Consider the following 26,591-nt stretch of genomic DNA (forward strand, 5'->3'; position numbering starts at 1 on the left):
GCCCACCCCACCACTGGAACCCCCGACAGTGATCTCTCCCTACCCGCCCCTCCAGTGCGTCCTTCTGCTGCAGGCTTTCCCGCCTGACAGGCAGCCAGCCAGCCTGTCAATCAGGTTGGTTGACGGGCTGGAAACCTGGAAAAAAAATATAAAAGCGTCCTGCAGTTAAAAACATCCATAACTCCCCCCTCTCCACCCCTCTGCTCCCCACCACTCCAAACATGCAAACCCGTAAATACCGGGGCCCATGTTTCCAGGCCTCATGCTGCCAATGTCCAGAAGGTTTGCAGTCTGCCTTGGGCCCTACCCACATGGACTCCTGCCTTGCGTTCGAATCAGGGCTATAATCTCTGAATCACACAGTAGCAACATCATTAGAGGCCTATTATATAAATATATACAGTAATTATTGGTATTGGCGCACACTGGTTATGCAGAAATCAATTCAGTTGACATCGAACTTCTTTAGCAGAAAAAATTAGTTCTATCTGTCATGTGTAGTGTTGAGTATAAGACTTAGCTCATTGCGTAGAGATCTGGGCACAATTGAATGCAATTTAGAATGCATGTCTTCGCTTGCAGGTAGAAGAATAATGATGTCCTTGAAGAGCCCTATGATTAAGCCTGTAAATTTTCAACCACAAAGTAAACTTTCAACTCCCAACGGCTCCATGGTTTCAAGGCGTCATACACAGAGAAATGAACTGGTACCACTCAGAGCTGACGTTACATCTTTCTACAAAATCCCCTGCCAATTATTTTATAGTCTCATCAAATATTTTTATTCATGGAGAATTCAAGAATGTAAATGCCGTTTAACTGCTTGTCTTCTGCTTTATTGGTTCTGGGCAACAATTAGTGATCCTTAAAGTTATCCGAGGAACATAAAATAGCTTTATTAAAACTGATGGAACCAGAAACTGCTGGCCTGCAATGTTTATTTAATACAACTGTTTCAACATTGTTTTTGACCATACAGCCATCAACATAAAAAGATTCAAGAAATAGTCATTTAACTCTAAATGAACTGGAAAGCTAGTTAGCTGCACAGCTCAAACATGCCTTTGTTTGACTCGAATTTCATAAATAATATATTTGAAACAGTGGGGGGAGTTTTCCGGGGGGTCAGCAGGTGCGGTTGGTGGCGGGTCAGGTGGGAATTTTTTTTTTGACAGCGGGTCAGGAACCTGCTGTCGGCCCGCCACCATCAGACTTTCCCAGATGTCGGGTCTGTCAACGCTGAACAGACCTGACATGCAGCGGCGGGGGAGAAATTTTAATCATTATGAACTTGTTAAGAGTCACTTAAAAAATATTTTGAGCTCAGCTTTAAATTTTAGGTCGCCCACAGGGTCCCCGCTGCTCGGGGATCACGTCAGGAAAGGAGGTCGGGAGTTGTGTTACGATGAAATGATCCCTTTACTTGACAGCTGCAAATGTGCTATGAAAGCTCCCATCTCACAACTGTTCACTTTCCAAGCTCAGAAGCTGTTGCTTATTGCATTTGGAAGACAGATTGAGCTTTATGGAGGTTGCAAGTGCTTGGAGTAAACTTTGCATCCAGTGTCACCTTATTGGAACAACCTCTCTCACTTAGACAGATCGCTTCTCTCATCTCAAGTTCACCTGTCATCTATTACATCAGCATTGGTGCCCTTGAAACTATCTCACCTTGGTCCTCAGAATCACACCATGATCAGCCCCAACACCAGCAGCTCCAGGCACATCAGCAGCACTAACAACAACACCAACCTTCTCCACAATCAACTGATGCTGCACAGAACACAGGGCATCAGCACCCGACCACAATGCTGTCCGGGACGCCAGTGATGGCCTCACCATGGCCAGATTTACTTCACTTGACGCTGTACACCCTGGCTGCCACATGCTGCGCCAGGTTGGCACCACCCCACACCAACACCATAAACCATCCCTACAATGCCCAAGCCATTCTTTTCACACTCATCACCATTATGGAGGTACCGTTATGTCTCACCATTCACTGCAACTTACTAAGCCACTTCCAAAGGTGCACAGCAATCTGTCCAAGAATGCAAAGTGCTGAAAATAAAGGTTTCAATGTTTGACAGCACATGAACAGAAACTTCACATGAACATTGCATAAAACAACCAAATGCCTACCCTTGTGTGTTGTTAGTTGGTATGATTGCACTAGGATGAGGATGAGATTGAGGGGTGACTAGTGAGATGGGGAAGTGATAATGTAGATAGAGCGGGATAGGTAGAGGTACAAGGCAAGTTGGTGTGAGTAAGGATGTGCAGGAGTAGGGTAGAGAAGGCAGAGTGATGGGAATGTGATGAGGTTGAGTGTGGCTTTGCAGTAATGTTTTGTGGTCTACTGAGATCATAGAAACATTTGAGCCACTGCAGCCTGGTCCTCCTGATGGACCCAGTGTCGGGAGAAGCCGGTGAGTACTTATACTCACTTTCGCTGGCTTTTTTCAGAGACCCACTGTCGGGAGAAGCTGGTGAGCATTTATACTCAGTTTCGTGGGGTTTTTCAGAGGCCCAGTGTCGGGAGGAGCCAGTGAGTGCTTATACTCAGTTTCGCGGGCTTTTTTTCAGACACCCAGTGTCGGGAGAAGCGGGTGAGTACTTATACTCACTTTCACAGGTTTTTTCAGAGGCCCAGTGTTGGGAGAAACCAGTGAGTACTTATACTCACTTTCGCGGGTTTTTTGAGAGACTTACCAATCTCACAGACTGGCAGCGGCGTTCCAGAGTCACATCACAATTCGAAAAGTGACGCGGGCAAGAGGAAGCAGCTGATTGGGTGAGTACAGCCAGGTGAGTATTTATACTACTCTATAGTTTGACAGTTAAGGTTAATAGTTTAAAAAGTTTAGAAGGTCTTAATTTTTGTGGTTATAGTTTCTAAGATCTCTGTTGTGTAGCAGGGAGTGCTAGTAAACAAGGGCCCTTGAGTATATCATTTAATTGTAGTGTAATTGGTGGTATTGATTTGATTTAATTTAATTTGAATTAATTAAAGGGTAAGTCATGATGGCACAGCTCGGCCCCATGGCATGCTCCTCCTGCACTATGTGGGAAATCAGGGACTCTTCCTGTGTCCTTGATGACCATGTGTGCGGGAAGTGTATCCAGCTGCAGCTACTGGCAGACCGCATTGTGGCGCTGGAGCTGTGAATGGATACATACTGGAGCATTCGCAATGCTGAGGACATCGTGGATAGCACGTTTAATGAGTTGGTCACACCACAGGTAAAGGCTGCACAGGCAGGAAGGGAATGGGTGACCGCCAGGCAGAGTAGTAGGCGCAGGCAGGTAGTGCAGAGGTCCCCTGTGGCCATCCCCCTCTCAAACAGATATACCACTTTGGATATTGTTGAGGGAGATGGCTTATCGGAGGAAGGCAGCAGCAGCCAACTTCCTCGCACCATGGGTGGTTCTGCTGCACAGGATGGGAGGAAAAAGAGCTGGAGAGCTATAGTGTTAGGGGATTCTATTGTAAGGGGAATAGATATGTGTTTCTGCGGCTGCAAAACGAAACTTCAGGATGGTATGTTGCCTCCCTGGTGCAAGGGTCAAGGATGTCTTGGGGCGGCTGCAGGGCATTCTGGAGGGGGAGGGTGAACAGACAGTTGTCGTGGTACATATAGGTACCAATGATATAGGTAAAAAATGGGATGATGTTCTAAAAGCTGAATATAGGGAGTTAGGAGTTAAATTAAAAAATAGGACCTCAAAGGTAGTAATCTCAGGATTGCTACCAGTGCCACGTGCTAGTCAGAGTAGAAATAGAAGGATATTTCAGATGAATACGTGGCTAGAGGAATGGTGCGAGGGGGAGGGATTCAAATTCCTGGGACATTGGAACTGGTTCTGGGGGGGGTGGGACCAGTACAAACTGGATGGTCTGCACCTGGGCGGGACCGGGACCGATGTCCTAGGGGGAGTGTTTGCTAGTGCTGTTGGGGAGGGTTGAAACTAAAATGGCAACGGGTTGGTAACCTGCGCAGGGAGACAGCGGAAAGGGAATCAAGGATAGAAACAAAAGACAGGAAGGAGTAAAGCAAAAGTGGAAGGTAGAGAAATCAAGGCTGTAAATCAAACAGGGCTATAGTAAATAATAATTCTAAAAGGACTAAGAGTGTTAAAAAAACAAGCCTGAAGACTTTGGGCTAGAAATTCAGTTGGTTGCGCCAGCCGTTAGCGCCTTAGGAGGAGTAGATGTCGAGCGCTAGGCGCTTAGCGCCCGGGCGCAGCGTGATCTGCGCCTTGCCCCAACTTCAGTAGACATTTAGCGCCGGCGCAAAGTCTTTGCGCGCGCTCAGCTGCGCGCGCAGATCATGACGTCATTTCCTCGTGCAACGCCCTTTGTGCGCCCCAAACCGGATCTTCAGTCGCGCCGCCCCATTGTGCACGTGGCGGCCCTAGCGACTGTTGAGTAGAACGGCGCTCAGCCGATGCGGGCCGCGGGGAGCGCAAATTAAAGGGCACTTCCCCTGCACTATAAAAGGCTGCCATTTTGCAGCACTCATTCTTGTGAAACGGATCTTTGGAGAGAGACCAAGGTAGAGAGCTTACTGCTTTGGCCCAACACTAGGACAGGTACTTCTGGCTTCAGGCCACAGCTTTGCAATTGTTTTTGGCCTCATTGATATCTCATTGTTTGCCAGCATATTATGGGGGCTGCAATGGGTGTCAATGCTGGCTTTCACAATTACATCCAAAGGGCTCACAGACGCCGTGAGAGAGTGCGAGCCCTGGCTAGATGGAGAGGGGGCAACAGGCGTCGCCAAGGGAGGCCTTACCCACCCAGGGTCTACCACCAGCAGTTCTCCTATCTCAACATGTCTGACGAGCAGTGTGTTAGGAGGCTGCGATTCCGAAGGGAGGTGGTCACAGAGATCTGCCAGCTGCTTCAGAGAGATCTGCAGCCACAGCTGAGGTGCAGGACGTCTCTGTCGGTGGCAGTGAAGGTGACGGTGGCTCTCAACTTCTATGACACCGGCTCCTTCCAATCCGCTGCTGGGGACATTGCTAACATCTCCCAGTTCGCCGTGCATTGCTGCATCCGCCAGGTGACCAATGCCCTTTTCAGAAGGAGACGTCAGTTCATCTCCTTCCCCATGACCCTGGACAAGCAGCAACAGCGTGCAATGGGATTTGGAAGAATAGCGGGCTTCCCCATGGTGCAGGGCGCCATTGACTGCGCGCATGTGGCTTTGCGGGCACCTCTGGAGAATGCCGAGGATTACCGCAACCGGAAGGGCTACCATTCCCTCAACGTACAGCTGGTGTGTGACCACAGGCAGCTCATCCTAGCTGTCAATGCCCGCTTTCCAGGCAGCAGCCACGATGCCTTTATCCTGCGACAGACTACTGTGGCTGACATGTTCCAGGCACAGCCTCACCCAAGAGGATGGCTTATCGGGGACAAAGGCTATCCTTTGTGTACCTGGCTCATGACCCCGCTCCGCGCGCACAGGACCCCTGCTGAAGAGGCATACAACGAGAGCCATCAAGTGACCAGGAACATCATCGAACAAACAATTGGCATCCTGAAGCAACGGTTCCGCTGCCTGGATCGTTCCGGCGGAGCCCTGCAGTATTCGCCGGAGCGAGTCTCCCATTTTGTGGTCGTTTGCTGCATGCTGCACAACCTGGCTATCCGCAGGACTCAGGCACTGCCACCACAGATTGGAGCACCACCTCAGGAGGAGGAGCAGGAGGAGGAGGACCAGCACAGGAGGGAGGCACAAGGTGCAAGGGCCGCCCGTCTGCGGCTTATTGAACGTAGGTTCTAGGCCCCCTCTCAGGGAATGGCTTGTGCCAATGAAAGAACATGAATGCAGCCGCTCCGCAAGCCCTCAGCCGGTCAAGGCAACAAAAGCTTCAAAGTTCAAACATGGACAATCTGAATAAAGAAAATTGTTTATTCCACAAACTCTGTGCCCTTCCCACAAGACAAACAAAAACAGAAAAAAAAAACAAAAACAGTCAGACACATAACTCGCTCCCACAACCTGGAGAGGATTAACAAAACAGTGAAACAAAAATGACCGTCATCCTCGGCCTTCGTAAAAAACAAACACAACATCCTCGGCCTTCATAAAAACAAACACAACATCCTCGGCCTTCAAAAAAACAAAACATTTGCCCACACCTTCTACTTTTTGGCCCACGAGGGCGATGCCTTGCGCATACTTGTGCGGCCCCTGCCCGCCCTGCTGCTCCTCCTCAATTGGAGCCCAGTGGCTGCAGCAAGGCTGGGGGAAGGCTCCTGAGGGGCACATGGCGAGACGGCAGATGCCCTTGGGGGTCGGCCTGCACGAGCTCTGGCCCTCGAGGGGCCGGCTGATGACTGCTGCAGCTGTGGCTGGGCGGCATCAGTGTGTCCAGCAGCTGGTGGCAGCTGCACTGGTGGAGTGGCAGTGTCGGCTGCAGGAGTGGGGGCAAGCTGGCTGATGGCAGGTGCTCGCTGGTCGCCTGATACAGTGGCAGTCGCCCGGGCCAGCACTGCAGCATGCGCAGCAAACTGCTGAAGGACAGCCCGCTGGGCTGCTGCAGCGCGGCGGGTGCCCTGGCGATGCCTGGCTGATGCAGCCAGTGTGGCACCAGTTAGTGCCCGTGTTGCCCTGGTCTGTGACCGCATAAGACCAGCCAGTGACTGGACGGCACGACTGAGCACTTGGGTACTCGCCGACTGTGCTGCCCCGATTTCCTCCACACTCCCAGCCAGTGACTGGACGGCACGACTGAGCACTTGGGTACTCGCCGACTGTGCTGCCCCGAATTCCTCCACACTTCGAGCCAGTGACTGTATGGAGTCAGGCATCCGTGCCACTACCCCCATGAGCTCCGTGTGCCTGCGCTCGGAGTCGACGGCCATTTCCTCTAGGAGGCGCACCTCCTCTGCGCTGACCATCGCAGGACTGGAGGCCGCACTCACCCTCTGGGGAGAAGGCCGCCGAGCTTCCCCACCCCTCCTGTGTTGCTGCAGGCCGCTGGGCCCAGGAACTTGACTCTCCTCCGACCCTTCCCCCAGGCTCCCCTCCAGGGAAGCCGTGTCCCCTACATCGCCATGGGCTGTCGCGGCTGAGGGTGCCACTGATGGGCCGGCTACCTCTTCCTCCTCCTCCTCCTCCTCTTCCGAGGGGCTGTCACTGGCAGCTTCAGGGGCCGCCTCCTCACCTGGCGATTCACCATCTGAAAGCAGGAAGGCACAAGAGTAGCTTTACAGTGAGGACAGGGCATCAGCGAGGGAGACATGAGTGGTGCCATTCACCGCATTGGTCGGACAGTGGCAAAGGATGTTGATCTGATGTGCAAGTGGAACGAGAGAGGTCCAAAAGGTGATGTCCTTACCATTGGTGCCCAGAACAGGGTCGGCATCTCCAGTGGCAACGGGGCCAATCACACGGACTCCCATAATGCGCTCCACGCGCTGGTCTAGGTCGGTGAGCTCTTGGTGCTGAGGTCGGCCTCCCCCGGTCGCAATCTGGCTACGCTTGTTGTTAGCCAGCTTGGCCTGAAAGAGAAAGGACGGCCTCTAAGTACGGTGTGTAGCCCTGATCTTGTCTGCACTGCCTCCCATGGTCGAATAGCTTGGACAGTGTGTAAAGTGCAGAATGTGCAATTGATGTTCATGCCAGTCCCATAGCTGCTGGATGAGGGCTGGCCATTAGGATGAGGAGGACACTGGAAAGGGTACTCACCCTGACAATCCGAGTGAGGTCGTTGAACTTTTTCCTGCATTGTACAGGATTCCTGGCAACCACACTGTTGGATGTCACCCTGTTGGAGACCTCCCTCCAGGCTTTGCGGTAGATGCTGGGCACCGGCTTCTTGCCACTGTCAGGAAACAAAACATGGCGTCTTCGCTCCACTGCGCTAACCAGCAGCCTCAGGTCACCTTCGCTAAAGCACAGCGCTCTCTCCCGGGCCTTCTGCATCGTCCTGGGCGGTAAACAGTTGCAGCAGCAGTGCTCAGGCCTAGGTGGAGGGCTGCAGTGTCCAGGGCGTGGAAGCCAAACAAATCGACCCTTCCCCCTTTCAGAGATGGCCGGCGCCAGCGCGTCTGCCGTCAATGAAGAAATCACCGCACCTGCGCTGCGCCCGGCCTTGGCGGTATCACTCAGCACCGCCGGCTTAGCGCCTAAAGATAGTCGTGCATCGCCAGTTTTAGCGCTGCAGCAACCTCTTAGGGCGATGCTACTGAATATCGGCGAAGTGGCCTCGGCTTTGCGCCGGGCGCAAACTTTAGCGGCCGCCCGACTTTACTGCCCCAAAAGTGGCTATACTGAATTTCTAGGCCTTTGAGTCTTAATGCAAGGAGCATTCCTAAGAAGGTGGATGAATTAGCTGCGCAAATAGATGTAAACGGAAATGATATAATTGGGATTACGGAGACATGGCTCCAGGGTGAACAAGGCTGCAAATTCAAAATCCAGGGGTATCCAATATTCAGGAAGGACAGGTCTACATACCAGCATCTGAAACTCAGTCTGTACACACTGCACAAACCACTACACCCCCACCACTCACCCACGAAGCATCTGCACCTACTTAAACTCACATCCAAACCTCAGGCCTTGCCTACAGTCACAGCTATTCAACTACGGCAGGCATATCTCCCAAACACACAGCTGGACTCTGACTCACACACATTCGTTTCTCTTGCAGGCCAAGATGGCCCACAATAGGAGGGAGCAGCAGAGAACAGGCGGGGCTGATGCGCAGCTCCAGCAGCTTTGAGACTTTGAGGAGCGAGTGCTGCGACTCATTGGGTGCCAGGTGGTGAGCGCCGTGGCCGTCAGCAACGTCGACCCCCTTGGGGGCAACAACGGTATGTTCATCCCCTCTCCTCTCATCCCACTTCCCCCTCACACCACAAGCCTTTCTCACTTTCCAGCTCCTGATGCTGTCTGCATTCCTTGTTCCCTTCCTGCCTCCCTGCCGTCGCCTTAACACGAGTCTTGTGCCTTTATGCTTTCAGATAATTGGCAACCAGATGACCAGCCTGTCCCTGAGCCTGCCACTGAGAGTGAGGAAGGAGAAGAGGAGGAGGAGCAAAGCCCAGCCAGTCCATGCCGGCGTTTATGCTCCACTCGAGCCTCCTCCTGTCTTTCCTCATCTACATCTATCAGCATAAACCTCTATTCCCTTCTCCCTAATATGCTTGTCTAGCCTCCCCTTAAATGCATCTATATTATTCACTTCAACCATTCATGTGGTAGCGAATTCCACATTCTCATCATTCTTTGGATAAAGAAGTTTCTTCTGAATTCCCTATTGGATTTCTTGTTGACTATCTTATATTGATGGCCACTAGTTATGCTCTTCCCCACAAGTGGAAACATTCTCTCTCTATCCACTCTATCAAAATTTTTCATAATTTTAAAGACCTCTATTAGGTCACCCCTCAGCCTTCTTTTTTCAAGAGAAAAGAGACCCAGCCTGTTCATCCTTTCCTGATATGTATACCCTCGCATTTCTGGTATCATCCTTGTAAAGTGTAAAGCTAAAGCACATGGTGTTGTGGGTAAGGTACTGACTTGGATAGAGAACTGGTTGGCAGACAGGAAGCAAAGAGTTGGAATAAATGGGTCTTTTTCCAAGTGGCAGGCAGTGACTAGTGGGGTACCACAGGGATCAGTGCTAGGACCCCAGCTATTCACAACATATATTAATGATCTAGACGAGGGAACTAGATGTAATATCTCCAAGTTTGCAGATGACACAAAGCTGGATGGGCGTGTGTGCTGTGAGGAGGATGCGAAGAAACTGCAGTATGATTTGGACAGGTTGGGTGATTGGGCAGATGCACGGCAGATGCAGTATAATGTGGATAAATGCGAGGTTATCCACTTTGGTGGCAAAAACAGGAAGGCAGGTTATTATCTGAACGGCAATAGATTGGGAGAAGGGGAAGTGCAACGAGACCTGGGTGTCCTTGTGCATCAGTCACTGAAGGTAAGCATGCAGGTGCAGCAGGTGGTTAAGAAGGCAAATGGTATGTTGGCCTTCATAGCGAGAGGATTCGAGTGCAGGAGCAAGGATGTCTTGCTGCAGTTGTACAGGGCCTTGGTGAGACCAAACCTTGAGTATTGTGTGCAGTTTTGGTCGCCTTATCTGAGGAAGGATGTTCTTGCCATGGAGGGAGTGCAGCGAAGATTCACCAGACAGATACCTGGGATGGCAGGAATGACATATGAGGAGAGATTGGGTCGATTGGGCTTATATTCGCTGGATTTCAGAAGAATGAGAGGGGATCTCATTGAAACTTATAAAATTCTAACAGGACTAGACAGACTAGATGCAGGAAGGATGTTCCCAATGGCGGGGGAGTCCAGAACCAGGGGTCACAGTCTAAGGATAAGAGGTAAGCCATTTAGGCAGAGATGAGGAGGAATTTCTTCACCCAGAGAGAGGTGAACCTGTGGAATTCTGTACCACAAAAGGCAGTTGAGGCCAATTCATTAAATATATTCAAGAAGGAGTTAGATATATTTCTTAAGTCTAAAGGGATCAAGGGATATGGGGAGAAAGCAGGGACAGGGTGACGTAAGAAAACTACTAGGCACTTGGTCAGAGTATTAAACAAGGCTTTAATTGACTGTTTCACAACATGGAAGCCTAGTTATCCTTCACTAGTTCCTGTTTACAAAATGTCCCTGAGCAAGCTGGGCCCCTGCCCGAGTATTTATACTCTCCCTGGACAGCGCCACCAGCAGGCCGCCCAGTATATTTCATAAGTCATTTCTACATGAATGGCACAATTTATGTCACAGGGTAATGAATTTGGATGATCAGCCATGATCTCATTAAATGGCAGAGCAGGCTCGAGGGGCCGAATGGCCTACTCTTGGTCCTATATTCTATGTTTCTATATTTCTGTTTCTATGTAAGTCTTCTCTGCACTCTCTTCAGTGCCTCTATATCCTTTTTATAATATGGCGACCAGAATTGTACACAGTACTCTACGTGTGGTCTAACCAAGGTTAGATAAAGGTTTAGCATAACTTCCATACTTTTCAATTCTTTCCCTCTAGAAATAAACCCTAGTGCTTGGTATGCTTTTTTTATGGCCTTGCTAACCTATGTTGCAACTTTTAGTGATTTGTGTATTTGTACTGCTAGATCCCTTTGTTCCTCTACCCCATCTAGACTCACTCCCTCCAAGTGATAAATGACCTCTCTATTCTTCTACCAAAATGCAATACCTCACATTTATCTGTGTTGAACTTCATTTGCCAATTATATGCCCATTCTGCAAGTTTATTAATGTCCTCCTGTAAGTTGTTGCAGTCCTCCTCAGTATTGACTATCCACCAAATTTGGTGTCATCCACAAATTTAGAAATTGTGTTTTTGATTCCAGAGTCTAAATCGTTAATGTAAATTGTGAACAGCAGTGGTCCCAGCACTGATCCTTGTGGAACACCTCTACCCACCTTCTGCCATTGTGAATAACTATCCTTTACTCCTACTCTCTGCTTTCTGTCTTGAAGTCAGCCAGCAATCCATTCTGCTACTTGTCCCCTGACTCCGCATTCTCTGACCTTGTTCATCAGTCTATTATGGTGTAACTTATCAAAGGCCTTTTGAAAATCCAGATAAATTACATCTACTGCATTACCATTGTCTACTCTCTCTGTTACCTCTACAAAAAATTCAAGAAGGTTGGTCAAGCAAGACTGATGCAGTTGGGCATGTTCCATTGCCTGAGCTTCAGGAGTTAATAAATCATGATGTAATGGAGGAGTTATCTTGTCTGAATGTGATGGGGCTGCTGGCCCTGGGTTCTGATAACATCCAGTGAGAGTGAGTCATTATAAGTCATGAGGAACTCAAATTGATCAGATGTGACCTTATTTATATTTTTGCCCCTCTGGACTGTGGTCTTCTCCTGTCCAAAAGATTATGACGTTACTATGAAAGGCAAATCTGAATCTCAGATGAAAGCACATAATGGTTCTTGGCCCATTTTCAACCTCTTTCTCCCTTCCTGAAGTCATCAACACATGATGTTAAAAGCAGCACCTCAAGTGGATAATGCGATTAAAAAAAAATAGAATACTGGATTTTATGGGAAGTTGTTTATTGAGATGTAATTGTGAATCAATATACGACTTTAGCAATGCCATAGCTGAAGTACCAAAGCAGTTTCTGGGCTCCATACCATAAGATGGATGTTGAGACAATAGAGAGGGTAGAAATTGGTATGCATCACATACCAATTTAGTAGTGGGACGCCCTGTGCCCAAGCTGCGCAGGCATTTGTCCCACTGCTAAATTTGTGGGGGCCTTTTTAAGACATTGAGAAAACAGACAATAGACCCTTTAATTATATAAACAGGCCTAATGTATGTTTAAATACCCTATCCAGAAATTAGTTGGTAATGAACAGGTGTTGACGATGGTTTGGAGTTCGACCTCCGAGCGAGCGCAGACACAAGCATCGTCTGCATACTGTAATTCGACGACAGAGGATGGGACGACCTTGGATCTGGACTGGAGGCGACGGAGGTTGAACAGTTACCTGTTTGTTCTGTAAATTAGCTCCACGCCAGTGGGGAGCTTACTGAGGGTGAGATGGAGCATTGCAGCGAGAAGAGCGTTGGTGCGATGACACAGCCTTGCTTGACCCCAGTTCGTACGTGAATTGGGTCTGTGGTGGAACTGTTGGTCAGGATCACGGCTTGCATGTCGTCGTGAAGCAGGCGGAGGATAGTGACAAACTTTTGAGGGCAGCCGAATTTGAGAAGGACACTCCATAATTCCTCACGATTAACAGTGGCGAAGGCTCTTGTGAGATCAAAGAAGGCCATGTACCAACTCCAAAGCATCGTCAACACCTTCACCGAAGTGTACGAGAACATGGGCCTTACATTAAACATCCGTAAGGCAAAGGTCTTCTACCAACCTGCCCCCACCACACAGTGCTGCCCCCCGATTATTAAAATCCACGACAAGGCCTTGGACAACGTGGACCACTTTCCATACCTCTGGAGCCTACTGTCAACAAGGGCAGACGTCGATGATGAAGTCCAACACTGCCTTCAGTGTGCCAGTGCAGCCTTCGGTCACCTGAGGAAGAGAATGTTTGAAGACCAGGACCTCAAACCCGGCACTAAGCTCATGGTCTACAGGGCAGCAGTGATACCCGCCCTGCTGTATGCCTCAGAGACATGGACCATGTACAGTAGGCACCTCAAAGCACTGGAGAGGTACCACCAACGCTGCCTCCGCAAGATCCTGCAAATCCATTGGCAGGATAGGTGCACCAACGTCAGTGTTCTTGCTCAGGCCAACATCCTCAGCATCGAAGCTCTGACCACGCTCAATCAGCTCCGATGGACGGGTCACATTGTCCACATGCCCGATACGAGACTCCCAAACAAGCGCTCTACTCAGAACTCCAGCATGGCAAGAGAGCCCTAGGTGGGCAGAGGAAATGCTTCAAGGATACCCACAAAGCCTCCTTGAAAAAGTGTAACATCCCCACCGACACCTCGGAATCCCTGGCCCAAGACCGCACAAAGTGGAGGAGAAGCAGCCGGGAAGGCGCCGAACACCTCGAGTCTCTTCGCCGGGAGCAAGCGGAAGCCAAGCGCAGGCAGCGCAAGGGGCGCACGACAATCCAAGCACCCCACCCACCCGCCCCTTCAACCACCGTCAGCCCCACCTGTGACAGAGACTGTAGGTCCCGCATTGGACTAATCAGTCACCTGCAAACTCATTTTTAATGTGGAAGCAAGTCATCCTCGGTTCCGAGGGACTGCCGAAGAAGAGAAGAATGAATAGGGCAGTTGTCGGGCCTGCCTCGCTCAGAATTCTACAGCAGCCCATGTGGCCGCCAATGAAAGCTGCTAAATTATTATATTTTGTTTAAGAAAAGATCCTATGGAGTCAGAGACGGCTTGACATTGATCTCTTCGCTTGGGCGAGCTGCCTGTGGAGGCATGACCAGCATCGGCAGCTTGTGCTAAGTATGCTGATGAGGCACGAGTTCCCAAACAGGCCAAACCAACAAGTAAGAATTATAACTAGGTCCGAGTTGCCTGGGCTTTGATGGCTGGATTGCCAGGTATCGGGGGTCCCATTTCGTCCTTGGGTACAGGTTGAACACCTCAATCTAAGCTACACCAATGCAGTAGTGAGGGAGTGCTGCAATGTCAGAAATGCCATCTTTTGGATGCAATGGCAAACTGAGGCTTATCTCCCTCTTCGGTGCCTTGGTTGAATGTTGAATATTCCATAATATTATTCAAAGAAGAGTTGGAGTTCTCCGGGTGTTCTGTCTTACAGTGCATCCTCAACACCAACAAAACAGAATAAGTGGTCATTCAGTTCACTACTGATTATGAAATCTTGCCATGTGCAAATTGTCTGAAATGTTTGCTTAAAATAACGGTCAATGCATTTCAATGGCCCAGAAATTCGGGTCGGGGGCTTCCCGCGGGTGCAAGCCCCCGACCTGCACTTACCTTGCGCGTCGACAGTTGAGCTCTGGGCTCCCGTGGAATTCCGCTCCGGGGTCTGCTCCAACTCCCGGCGCGCTGTGCTTGCGTGTCCCAGGGGTGTAGTTAGTGCGATGCGTCCCCTTGGATCACGTGAGCCATGGGCAGCCAATCAGAGGAGGGAAAAGCCCATTCATAAGATTGACAGGAAGACCTGTCTAAACTTATGAATATATGGGCCCCAAAATAACAGTAAACCTTCAAATAATTTTTTTAAAAATCACACTTTTTAAATAAACTATAAATTACATTAAATAACTATTTTAAACAATAATTTAAATTTTTGAATTTTTTTTTTTATAAAAAAAGGGGCTAAAAATAAACTTACCTTGCTTTAAAGTATTTAAAAATAATAAACCTGTGGAAAAAATGTTTTAATTTTAATTAATTGACCACTTACCTTTTAAAATGCAGGCCATACGCCTGGTTTTTACATTTCTAAAATCTAAAGACTTACCCTCACGGAAAAACCTGTAAAAAAAACGTAAGTTCAAAGCGCACACGCAGACTCCCGCGTGCACACGTTCGACCTCTGAACCCCTTCGTTCAGAGGAACGGAAGTGCCGGTTTCCCACGCATGCGCAGTGCATGCAAGAAACCAGCACTTCCATCGGGTCCACGCGTGAGTACCCTGTGCGTACTCATGCGTTGGGACCCGAATTTCTGGGCCAATGTAATTCATTATATGCAGCACAATTTGAAATATTTGAGAAGCACTATAAGGTGTCAATTAAGCCCAATCTTCTTTATTATCTTTTGCTCCACTGCCCATGATCCTGTGAGGATTAGAATTTCATGAAGGGAAAATATTTTCTGAGTATTTTTACAATGGAGATATAACTCTTTTAGTGGTCAATAAGCCTGTTAAAATTCATAACCTTATCAGAAACTCCGACTGATAAGTTTGTAGGTTTTTAGCTAACAGGTATCATTGTCAGAAGAAAGAATTATAACTAGGTCCGAGTTACCTGGGCTTTGACAGCTGGATTGCCAGGGTTCAGGGCCACATTCAGCGCTTTGTGATGTTTTACTACATTAAAGGCGCTATATAAATGCAAGTTGTTCTAGGATCCCAATTCCCATTTTAGGACTGAACTGGGCATGCGTTCGACATGCATGCTCCAGCTGGAGGCTCAACGCAAGAGGAGCGCACAGGTGATTTAAAATGTATTTTACTGGGGCAGGAGTCCTCCCACTGGTCGGAGCCGATTTTAATTTGACACGGGCAACGGGAGGTTGGCAGGCAACGGGCAATCGGTGACAACGGGCAGTCAGCGGGCAGAGTGCACCCACCATCCGTCTATAGTTATTGGTGTGAGGCCAAGGCCATTTCAAGACAAGGCCTCATTTAAATGCAGCCGGCCAGCAGCGGGCACCAAATCAACGCTCTGAGGCATTTCAAGGGACTCTGGGAGGGCAGGAAGTCGGCCTGCTCCTACGCAGAGCCAGCAGAGAGTTGCAGCCCGAGGCAGGGGGAATCCCAGGATTGGAGGCTCGCACGTGGCATGCACAGCACATGTTCTGCCCGTCTATACCAGAAAATTGCAATTGGGGTTCTATCCTCGTTATTGGACCTCGATTTCCATGTTACAAGCGGTCTCCCGACTGAAAGAGGCGTTCAATCCGACCACCCTACCAAAGATGGTGGCAGCCGGAGCGCCATCATAAGTAGGTTGGTAAGTGACCCAAGGCCATTTTCAAACTGTTACCAACCTATTTACACTAGGTGGGGGAACTTAAAGTCGGCCCCGTAGAGTTTTGTTTGCCTGATATGAAATGCACACCCTCTCAGCTAGGGACTGACCCCCAATTTGACAGACTCAAAGAAGCTTAGGGTGCTCTAATTGCGCGCAAGGTAATGCTACAGTTTGATCAGGTAAAATTACTCCCAACTGAGAGTACCAGGAAAGTTTCACTGCTTATGCAGCCAGGTCTAGCCTACTGCTTAGTGCACTCCCTTGCATGAACCAAGTAAGAAGAATCCTCTAGTGATGGTTCCATTATAAGTCAGATTAATCATCAATGATAAAAACAAGAAAGTGAAGGAAATACACAGCAGGACAGGCAGCATCTGCAGAGAGAGAAAAAGAGTTAACAGGCTGGATATTTGCCCGGGAAGCAGGAAGGGAGCGGGGAGGCGGGAGCTGTTTTGAGGAAACTCGGAAGCACAGGTTTTCCAAACGTTTTGCAGTTTTTAACTGCAGGACATCTTTAAAAAATGTTCTGCACGTTTCCTGCCCTCAGCCAGCCTGATTGATAGGCTGACTGCCTGTCGGATGGGAAATCCTGCACCTCAAGGCCTCAACCAAGCTGGGCGGAGAGCAGATAGGTCTAGTGCGGGGGTGGGGGGGGGGCGACAAAAATGGTGGTCGGTGGGGGTCTGATCACGAGCGGGGGGATCCTGTCACGGGGCGGGGGGTTCAATTGTGGGGTGAGGTTCGATCACAATGTAGGGGGTTTCTCTTGCTCGTTCTGGTCTCCTACCAGGCTTCGTGCAATAATTACCCGTGAGTGGTTCGACCCACTCTCCCCTACGGTTCTAGACCTTGGACTTAGGTGCAGGGAACTGTAGTGCAGAGAAAAACTCAATAGACCAGGTTGAATAGCACGAAATGGATGCTTTTATTATTAAACAGTTTGCAGCATTACAAAATACATATCATAAGCACAAATCAAAGCGACTACAAGCATGCACATATCTATAAACTTGATTCCATGGAAATGGGAAACACACGGCACATCGAAAAAGGGGAAACACATTACGATTACCCTTACCCTCTCCCTCCCCTTATACCTAAACTAAGTTTCGACTTGAGGAACTCGGGATCATGCTCACCACTTTCAAACTCGCGAAAAGGAGGGGTTCGCAGCCTTTTTGGCACAGCTTCCCGTCGTCACGTGGATTTGGAAACTTCTGGCGCAGCTTGTTTTTCTCTCTCTCTCAGGCGATGAGGCAGTGGACACAGCCTCGGTGAGCGCTCGTCATGGCTGAAATCCGCTAAGTCTGTTGTGGATTTGGATTCATGGAGCAGTTTCTGCCACCGATGTGATATTGAATAACTGGATGCACATGGGAGAGTCCAGTGAGGAAAACACCCCGAGAATGGGATGTTGAGGCACGGGAGTGCTAGGCCCGGAATGTCCTTTCCCTCCGGCCTGGATCGTCGGTTTTCCTGAGGGTGTCTTCTTCTTCGGCCTGGGTCGTCGATGATCTCCCGACAACGGTACCCAGGCCACCCTCGTCGTGGCCGAGCCTTGTCTGGCTGAACACCGACCACGTTGTCCTTTTCCGAAATGTCCGTCCGAAACGTCCTGATCGAATTCCGAAGCTACCGAGGTAGAAGAGGCGCTGATGGACTTTTCCAAATCCATAGTTATACCCTTTTGGGCCAGCCTTATCTCCCGCCAGATCATAGTCCAGTCTTTGTAATATTTTTGGCGGGCAGAAATCTCTGCAGGGGCGCTTTGTCTTGTAACGGGAGCCGGTGATAGCTTAACTGGCCTTCCTGGCCGATAATGTCTTTTACTTTGTCACCGTAACTCGGTTCGCATATTGATCGGTCTGGAGATTTCCCTTGATGGCTGTTAAACGGTTTTTCCTTTGTACATTAAATGGGTTTAAGTGTTCATGCATTGTCCGCCCATATCTTGATGGGCCCCATCCTGTTGCCTGAAACTGTCTTGTACTTAGAATCCAATTGAATATGTATGCCCATTTCCCTGAGTTTCGGTTTCCCGATACTGGCTTTCGCGGGCTTACTGTTCTCAACCCACAAGCCTGTCTGGCTTGCAGTAACAGAAATCAAGTGGTCCAAGAAACTGATCACGAGGTCCGGTGGCCATTTTGTGTGCCCTTTTATCAAAGGTTTTATCTGTACAAGCTTCTTTTGGTCAATAAAGCTGCGTTATTAATCCTGTTGTCTCGTGTGATTATATAATGAAAAATTTCGAATCTTACAACAAGGAGGGCCAGATGATTGTCATAGGGGGTGGGGGGTGGCTCCGATCGCTATGGGAATCCAATCCCCAATCCCAGGGGCCTTTGTATGGGGGGGTGGGCTCTGCTGGGAGGGGAGCTTGGGGGGGCTGGGGTGAAGCACTCCTGCTCCTCCTGGCCCACAAGCAGTGCTGTAAAGGCACTGAAGCAGTCCTCGCCTCCCTCCAGCTGTCGGGTTTCCCGAGGTCTGAGGAAACGTAGACAGCCATATTTAAACCTGTAAAACTGGTCAAAGCAGAGAATCATAGTATCATAGAAAGTTACAGCATGGAAGGAGGCCATTTTGGCCCATCGTGTCCGCGCCGGCCAACGAAGAGCTATCCAGCCTAATCCCACTTCCCAGCTCTTGGTCCGTAGCCCTGCAGGTTACAGTATCCCAAGTGTACATCCAAGTACTTTTTAAATGTGGTTAGGGTTTCAGTCTCTACCTTTCAGGCAGTGAATTCCAGACACCCACAACCCTCTGGGTGAAGACATTTCCCCTCAAATCCCCTCTAAACCTTCCACCAATTACTTTAAATCTGAGCCCCTTGTTTTTTGACCCCTCTGCTAAGGGAAATAGGTCCTTTCTATCCACTTTATCTAGGCCCCTCATAATTTTATACACCTCAGTAAGGTCTCCCCTCAGCTTCCGCTGTTCCAAGGAAAACAAACCCAGCCTATCCAGTCTTTCCTCATAGCTAAGATTCTCTACTCCCGGCAACATCCTTGTAAATCTCCTCTGTACCCTCTCTAGTGCAATCTCATCTTTCCTATAATGTGGTAACCAGAACTGCACGCAGTACTCTAGCTGAGGCCTAACTAGTGTTTTATACTGTTGAAGCATAACCTCCCTGCTCTTGTATTCTATGCCACGGCTAATAAAGGCAAGCATTCCGTATGCCTTCTTAACCACCCTATCTACATGGCCTGCTACCTTCAGGGATCTGTGGACATGCAATTCACAATTCACAATTCAAATCGCTTTATTGGCATGATAAGTTACATCTTATGTTGCCAAAGCATCAAAATACATTTATGGTTTAGCACATAAACGCAGTTCTATTCATACAGTGTATAAACAGGTATATCCCTGAGTGTATAAATATACATTCGCATTGTTTATATATATTCTTTTCTTAGTTTACTGGTTGTCCCTCTGTTCATGGCAAGCTGTAACATAGTGTGCCGCCAGTGTTATACAGCTTCTCTCCTCTCCCAGTAGGAATGGGAGTTTTTGGTTGTCATTCAGATTTCTGAAATCAGGGCATATTTGTGAGAATTTTTGGTAGAAATTCTCCCTGATGCCCTGATATTTTCCACAAGCTGTGAGGAAGTGCATCTCTGTCTCCACCACTCCCTGACTGCAGTGAGAGCATATCCTGTCCTCTCTTGGCAGCCTGGTCTGCCTGTGTCTGCCTTTTTCGATCGCTAGGCTATGTTCGCTAAGTCTGTACCTTGTCAAGGTTCTTCTCAGTTTGTTATCCTTTACCATGGTCAGGTAATCAGCTATGTTGTATTGTCTGTTTAGGGCCAAGTAGCAATTGAGTTTGCTTTGGGTTTTTGTTGTTTCTGCCCAATATGTCAGGTATTTTTCCTTTTGCTTAGCGACGATTGCGTTGGGTCGAATTCTTTGTGTTACCCTGTCACTGTCCTGGGGCTGGTTATTGTTAGTATTGTTAGTAGTTACTTCACTGAGTCCCAGGACTAGTTGACATGCACTCCAAGGCCACTTTGTTCCTCTACACTATTCAGTGTCCTACCATTTAATGTGTATTCCCTTTCCTTGTTAGCCCTCCCCAAATGCATTACCTCACACTTCTCCAGATTGAATTTCATTTGCCACTGTTCTGCCCACCTGACCAATTTATTGATGTCTTCCTGCAACGATTGCGTTGGGTCGAATTCTTTGTGTTACCCTGTCACTGTCCTGGGGCTGGTTATTGTTAGTATTGTTAGTAGTTACTTCACTGAGTCCCAGGACTAGTTGACATGCACTCCAAGGTCACTTTGTTCCTCTACACTATTCAGTGTCCTACCATTTAATGTGTATTCCCTTTCCTTGTTAGCCCTCCCCAAATGCATTACCTCACACTTCTCCGGATTGAATTTCATTTGCCACTGTTCTGCCCACCTGACCAATTTATTGATGTCTTCCTGCAGCCTACAGCTTCTTTCTTCAGTATGAAGCACACAGCCAATTTTAGTATCATCTGCAAACTTTTTAATCATACCCCCTATATTCAAGTCTAGATCATTGATATATACCACAAAAAGCAAGGGACCTAGTACTGAGCCCTGCGGAACCCCACTGGAAACAGCCTTCCAGTCACAAAAACACACATCAACCATTACCTTCTGCTTCCTGCCTCCGAGCCAGTTTTGAATCCAACTTGACACTTTGCCCTGGATCCCATGGGCTTTTAACTTCGTGACCAGCCTGCCATGTGGAACCTTATCAAAAGCCTTGCTAAAGTCCATATACACTACATCAAATGCACTACCCTCATCTACCATCCTTGTTACCTCCTCAAAAAATTCAATCAAGTTTGTCAGACATGACCTTCCCTTAACAAATCCGTGCTAACTATCCTTGATTAATCCGTGTCTTTCTAAATGAAGATTTATCCTGTCCTTCAGAATTCTTTCCAATAATTTTCCCACCACCGAGGTTAGGCTGACTGGCCTGTAATTACTCGGTCTATCCTTTTCTCCCTTTTTAAACAAGGGTACCACATTAGCAGTCCTCCAGTTGTCCGGCACCACACCTGAAGCCAGAGAGGATTGGAAAATGATGGTTAGGGCCTCTGCTATTTCCTCTTTTGCTTCACTTAACAGCCTGGGATACATTTCATCTGGGCCTGGGGATTTATCCACTTTTAAAGCTGCTGAACCCCTTAATACTTCTTCTCTCACTATGTTTATTTCATCTAATATTTCACACTCCTCCTCCCTGATAGCAATGTCTGCTTCGCTCCTCTCCTTTGTGAAAACAGACGCAATTAAGAACCCTACCGACATCTCCCGCCTCCACACGCAGATTTCCCTCATGATCTCTTTCTTTAATTATCCTCTTACTCTTAATATATTTATAAAACACCTTTGGGCTTTCCTTGATTTTACTTGCCAAGAATTTTTCATGCTCTCTCTTGGCTTTCCTAATATCCTTTTTAATTGCACCCCTGCACTTTCTGTACACTAAAGATTCTGAAGTATTTAACCCTCGGTGTCTGTCATACGCCTCCCTTTTTTTCTTTATCCTACCCTGTATGTTCCTAGACATCCAGGGGGCTCTAGATTTGTTAGTCCGACCTTTTTTCTTTAAGGGCACATATTTGGTCTGAACCCTCCGGATCTCCTCCTTGTATGCCTCCCACTGCTCTGACACTGATTTACCTTCAAGTAGCTGTTTCCAGTCCACTATGGCTAAATCCCTTCTGAGCTTAGCAAAATTTGCTTTTTCCCAATTTAGAATTTTTATTCCTGGTCTATCCTTTTCCTTTTCCATAACTACCTTAAATCTAACTGAATTATGGTCACTAGCACCAAAATGCTCCCCCACTAATACAGCTTCTACCTGTCCAGCTTCATTCCCTAAAACCAAGTCCAGTACCGCCCCCTCCCTTGTTGGGCTAAAAAAGTTCTCCTGGATGCATTTTAGGAATTCCACACCCTCGATACCCTTCACACTAATTTTATCCCAGTTAATATTGGGGTAGTTGAAATCCCCTAAAATTATTGCCCTATAGTTTTTGCACTTCTCAGAAATTTGTCGACATATTTGCTCTTCTCTCTCCCTCTCACTGTTTGGGGATCTGTAGTACACTCCCAGCAGTGTGATCGCCCCTTTTTTGTTTTTCAATTCGACTCATATGGCTCGTTTGATGATCCCACCAACATATCATCCCTCCTCACAGCTATAATAGTTTCTTCAATCAATACAGCGAACCCCCTCCCATTTTACCTCCCTCTCTATCCCATCTGAAAATCCTGTAACCAGGAATGTTGAGATGCCATACCTGCCCCTCTTTCAGCCACGTCTCTGTAATAGCTATAATATCATAGTCCCAAGTATCTACCTGTGCCCTCAGCTCATCTGCCTTGTTCGCTATACTCCTTGCGTTGAAGTACATACCATTTAGTACAGGCAAACCTCCTTGTTGACTACTATCTAGTCCTTGATTCCTCTGTCCTTCCAATTTACTTTCTATGTTTTTGTTTTCCAATTCCAGTTTTTCTTCCCTCCCTACTGACTCTATTCTTAGGTTCCCATCCCCCTGCCAAGCTAGTTTAAACCCTCCCCAACAGCACTAGCAAACCCTCCTAAGAGGATATTGGTCCCGTTCCCGTTGCCAGCTTCATTAAAATATTTAAATTGCCAACCCGCCTCCTCGGAGCAGTTTGGTTGCCTGCCCCTTGTCCCACCTCCGTTAAACCCTGGAAGTGAACGGGTTGAAAGTGGGTTGGGGTTGGGTTTGAGATTTAAAAAATTTTAACCACTGACCCAGTCCCAACCCACGCGTTTTTGGTGTTAAAGTTCACGTCATTGACCTTTCATCAGAAGATCATAGTTAATCATTGATGCGCTATCAATTACTCATAAAAGACGGAGAGTTAGGAGAGTAACTAAAGGCTTTTATTAGCAAAGAACAGAGCATGCCTCTCGTGGTTGACTGGGTTCCAAGAAGGCAGGGGGCTGCAGAGTAGTCACCTTTATACTTGGGCCTGTGGGTGGAGCCAGGGGAGGAGCCAGCAGAGACATGCTGAGGCATGCATAGGTACAACAGTGTGCAACAACAACAACAACGGTGAACAACAATAACAGTGGTTTACCACATTCACCCCTTGTTTAAAATTGAGTCCGGCGGGGTGAAGTGTACTAAAGGTTCATGTAAGTAAGTCTATCAGGTGGCCTTGTATGCCGTCCTGATCGTCGTGGTGGCGGCGGTGATGGTGCAGCATCCAACGTTGAATCAGGCACCTCATTGAGTGGTTGGGTGGTCAATGACGGGTCCTGGGGCTGCGGCATGCCGTCTAGCGGGGTTGGGTTGTGGGTAGTGGTGGATGGCAATGGTAGTGTTTCAGGGGCACCCGAAGGTGCGAGATCTCGTGTGGAGGCTGTGTCCTCCCGCCCGTCCGGGTACGCTACGTAAGCGTACTGGGGGTAGGCGTGGGTAGTGGTGGGTGGCGAGGGAGGTGTTTCGGGAGCACCCGAAGGTGCGAGGTCTCGTATGGAGACTGTGTCCTCCCGCCCGTCCGGGTATACCACGTAAGCATACTGAGGGTTGGCATGGAGGAGGCTCACCCTCTCGACCAGGGGGTCCGTCTTATGGGACCTCACGTGCTTCCGCAGTAGGACGGGTCCTGGAGAAGTCAGCCATGTCGGTAGCGAGATCCTCGATGTGGACTTCCTGGGGAAGGAGAACATTCTCTCGTGAGGGGTAGCATTGGTGGCTGTACAGAGCAGTGACCGAATGGAATGGAGCGCCGCAGGGAGGACCTCCTGCCAGCGAGAGGTCGGAAGGCCCTTAGATTTCAAGTTTAAAAGGACTGCCTTCCAGACCGTCGCATTCTCCCTTTCCACCTGGCCATTCTCCCGGGGGTTGTAGCTGCTGGTCCTGCTTGTAGCAATACCTCTCGCGAGCAGTTACTGCCGGAGTTCGTCGCTCATAAAGGATGAGCCCCTGTCGCTATGGATATAGCTAGGGAAACCGAACAAGGCGAAGAGGTCATTCAGACATTTAATGACCGTGGTACTGGTCATGTCTGAGCAAGGGATGGCAAACGGGAAACGGGAGTACTCGTCAATTATGTTGAGGAAGTACACATTGCGGTCGGAGGAGGGGAGGGGCCCTTTAAAATCGACGCTCAGCCGTTCAAAGGGGCGCGTGGCTTTGATCAGGCTTGCTCTGTCTGGCCTATAAAAATGCGGTTTGCACTCGGCACAGATTTGGCAGTTCCTGGTCATGGTCCTGACCTCCTCGATGGAGTAGGGCAGGTTACGGGATTTGATGAAGTGAAAAAACCTGGTGACCCCCGGGTGGCAGAGGTCATTGTGGAGGGTCTTCAGTCTATCAACCTGCGCGTTGGCGCATGTACCACGTGATAGGGCATCTGGGGGCTCATTGAGTTTCCCGGGCCGGTTCAAGATATCGTAATTGTAGGTGGAGAGTTCGATTCTCCACCTCAAGATCTTGTCATTCTTGATTTTGCCCCTCTGCTTATTATTAAACATAAAAGCTACTGAACGCTGGTCAGTGAGCAGGGTAAATCGTTTTCCGGCCAGGTAATGCCTCCAATGTCGCACAGCTTCCACAATGGCCTGGGCCTCCTTTTCGACAGAGGAGTGTCGAATCTCGGGGCCCTGGAGGGTCCTTGAGAAAAAGGCCACGGGTCTCCCCGCCTGGTTAAGGGTTGCAGCTAGGGCAAAGTCGGATGCGTCGCTCTCCACTTGGAAAGTGATGGACTCATCCACTGCATGCATCGTGGCCCTTGCAATATCTCTTTTTATGAGAGTGAAGGCTGCACAGGCCTCTGCTGTCAGGGGGAAGGAGGTGGACTTGTTGAGGGGTCTGGCTTTGTCCGCATAGTTGGGCACCCACTGAGCATAGTACGAGAAAAACCCTAGGCATCTCTTCAGTGCTTTTTGGCAGTGGGGGAGGGGGAGCTCCATAAGGGGGCGCATCCTGTCGGGGTCGGGGCCGATGACTCCGTTCTCCACTACGCAGCCGAGAATGGCAAGGCGTTTGGTGCGAAACATACACTTGTCCTTGTTGTATGTTAGGTTCAGCCGTTGGGCCGTACGGAGGAATTTCTCTAGATTAACATCGTGGTCCTGCTGGTCGTGGCCGCAGATGGTGACGTTGTCTAGATAGGGGAAAGTGGCCTGGAACGCGTTCTGGTCAACCATCCGGTCCATCTCCCGTTGGAAGACTGAAACCCCGTTGGTGACGCCGAAGGGAACTCTGAGGAAGTGGTAGAGACGACCGTCAGCTTCAAAAGCTGTGTACTGGCGGTCCTCAGCCCTGATGGGGAGCTGGCGGTATGCCGACTTCAGATCAATCGTCGAGAACACCCGGTATTGTGCTATCTGATTGACCATGTCAGATATGCGGGGGAGTGAGTATGCATCTAGCTGGGTGTAGCGATTGATCGTCTGGCTGTAGTCAATAACCAGGCGCTGTTTTTCGCCAGTCTTCACTACCACCACTTGTGCTCGCCATGGGCTGGTGCTACTTTCAATAATCCCTTCCTTCAGGAGTCTTGCTACCTCGGATTTAATGAAGCTCCTATCCCCGGCACTGTAACGCCTGCTTTTGGTAGCGATGGGCTTACAGTCGCGGGTGAGGTTAGCGAACAAGGAGGGGGGGGGGACTTTAAGGGTGGAGAGGCTGCAAATGGTGCGCGGCGGGCGATTTAAAAGCTGCTGGCTGCAGACTGTGAGTGGGGGGAGGGGTCCTGCATAAATCCAGACCTGCCTGGCTCACGTATCAAATTACAAAGTCTGTCACAGAGGTTTAATTTGGTTCTGAGCAACCGCATAAAATCTTGAATCTACCCCGACTCAAAGGGGACTCTATCTTACCACCACTATCCTTCACTGGATGTAATAGGGCTACAGAGCTTTGGTGGAAGAGGTTGACAGGCAGCATCTTTATCATGCAAACTTGGACCATCATGGTCCTGTCACCTACCAAAATTCCTTAAAGCATGCTGTTTCCTCCCAAAAAAAGTTCAGAGGGGAAGTGAAAAAGGAAATAAGAGGGGCAAAGAGAGAGTATGAGAATAGATTTGCAGCTAACATAAAAGGGAATCAAAAAGTCTTCTGTAGGCATTTAAATAGTAAACAAGTAGTAAGAGGAGGGGTGGGGCCGATTAGGGACCAAAATGGAGACCTACACATGGAGGCAGAGGGCATGGCTGAGGTACAAAATGAATACTTTGCATCTGTCTTTAACAAGGAAGAAGATGCTGCCAAAGTCATAGTGAAAGAGGAGGTAGTTGAGATACTGGATGGGATAAAAATTGATGGAGGAGTTACTAGAAAGGCTGGCTGTACTTTAAGTAGATAAGTCACCAGGAACAGATGGGATGCATCCTAGGATG

This window comes from Somniosus microcephalus, chromosome 7 (assembly GCF_052327205.1).
Source record: "Somniosus microcephalus isolate GS21.2 chromosome 7, FLI_Smic_1.0, whole genome shotgun sequence".
In the NCBI taxonomy this organism is placed as follows: Eukaryota; Metazoa; Chordata; class Chondrichthyes; order Squaliformes; family Somniosidae; genus Somniosus; species Somniosus microcephalus.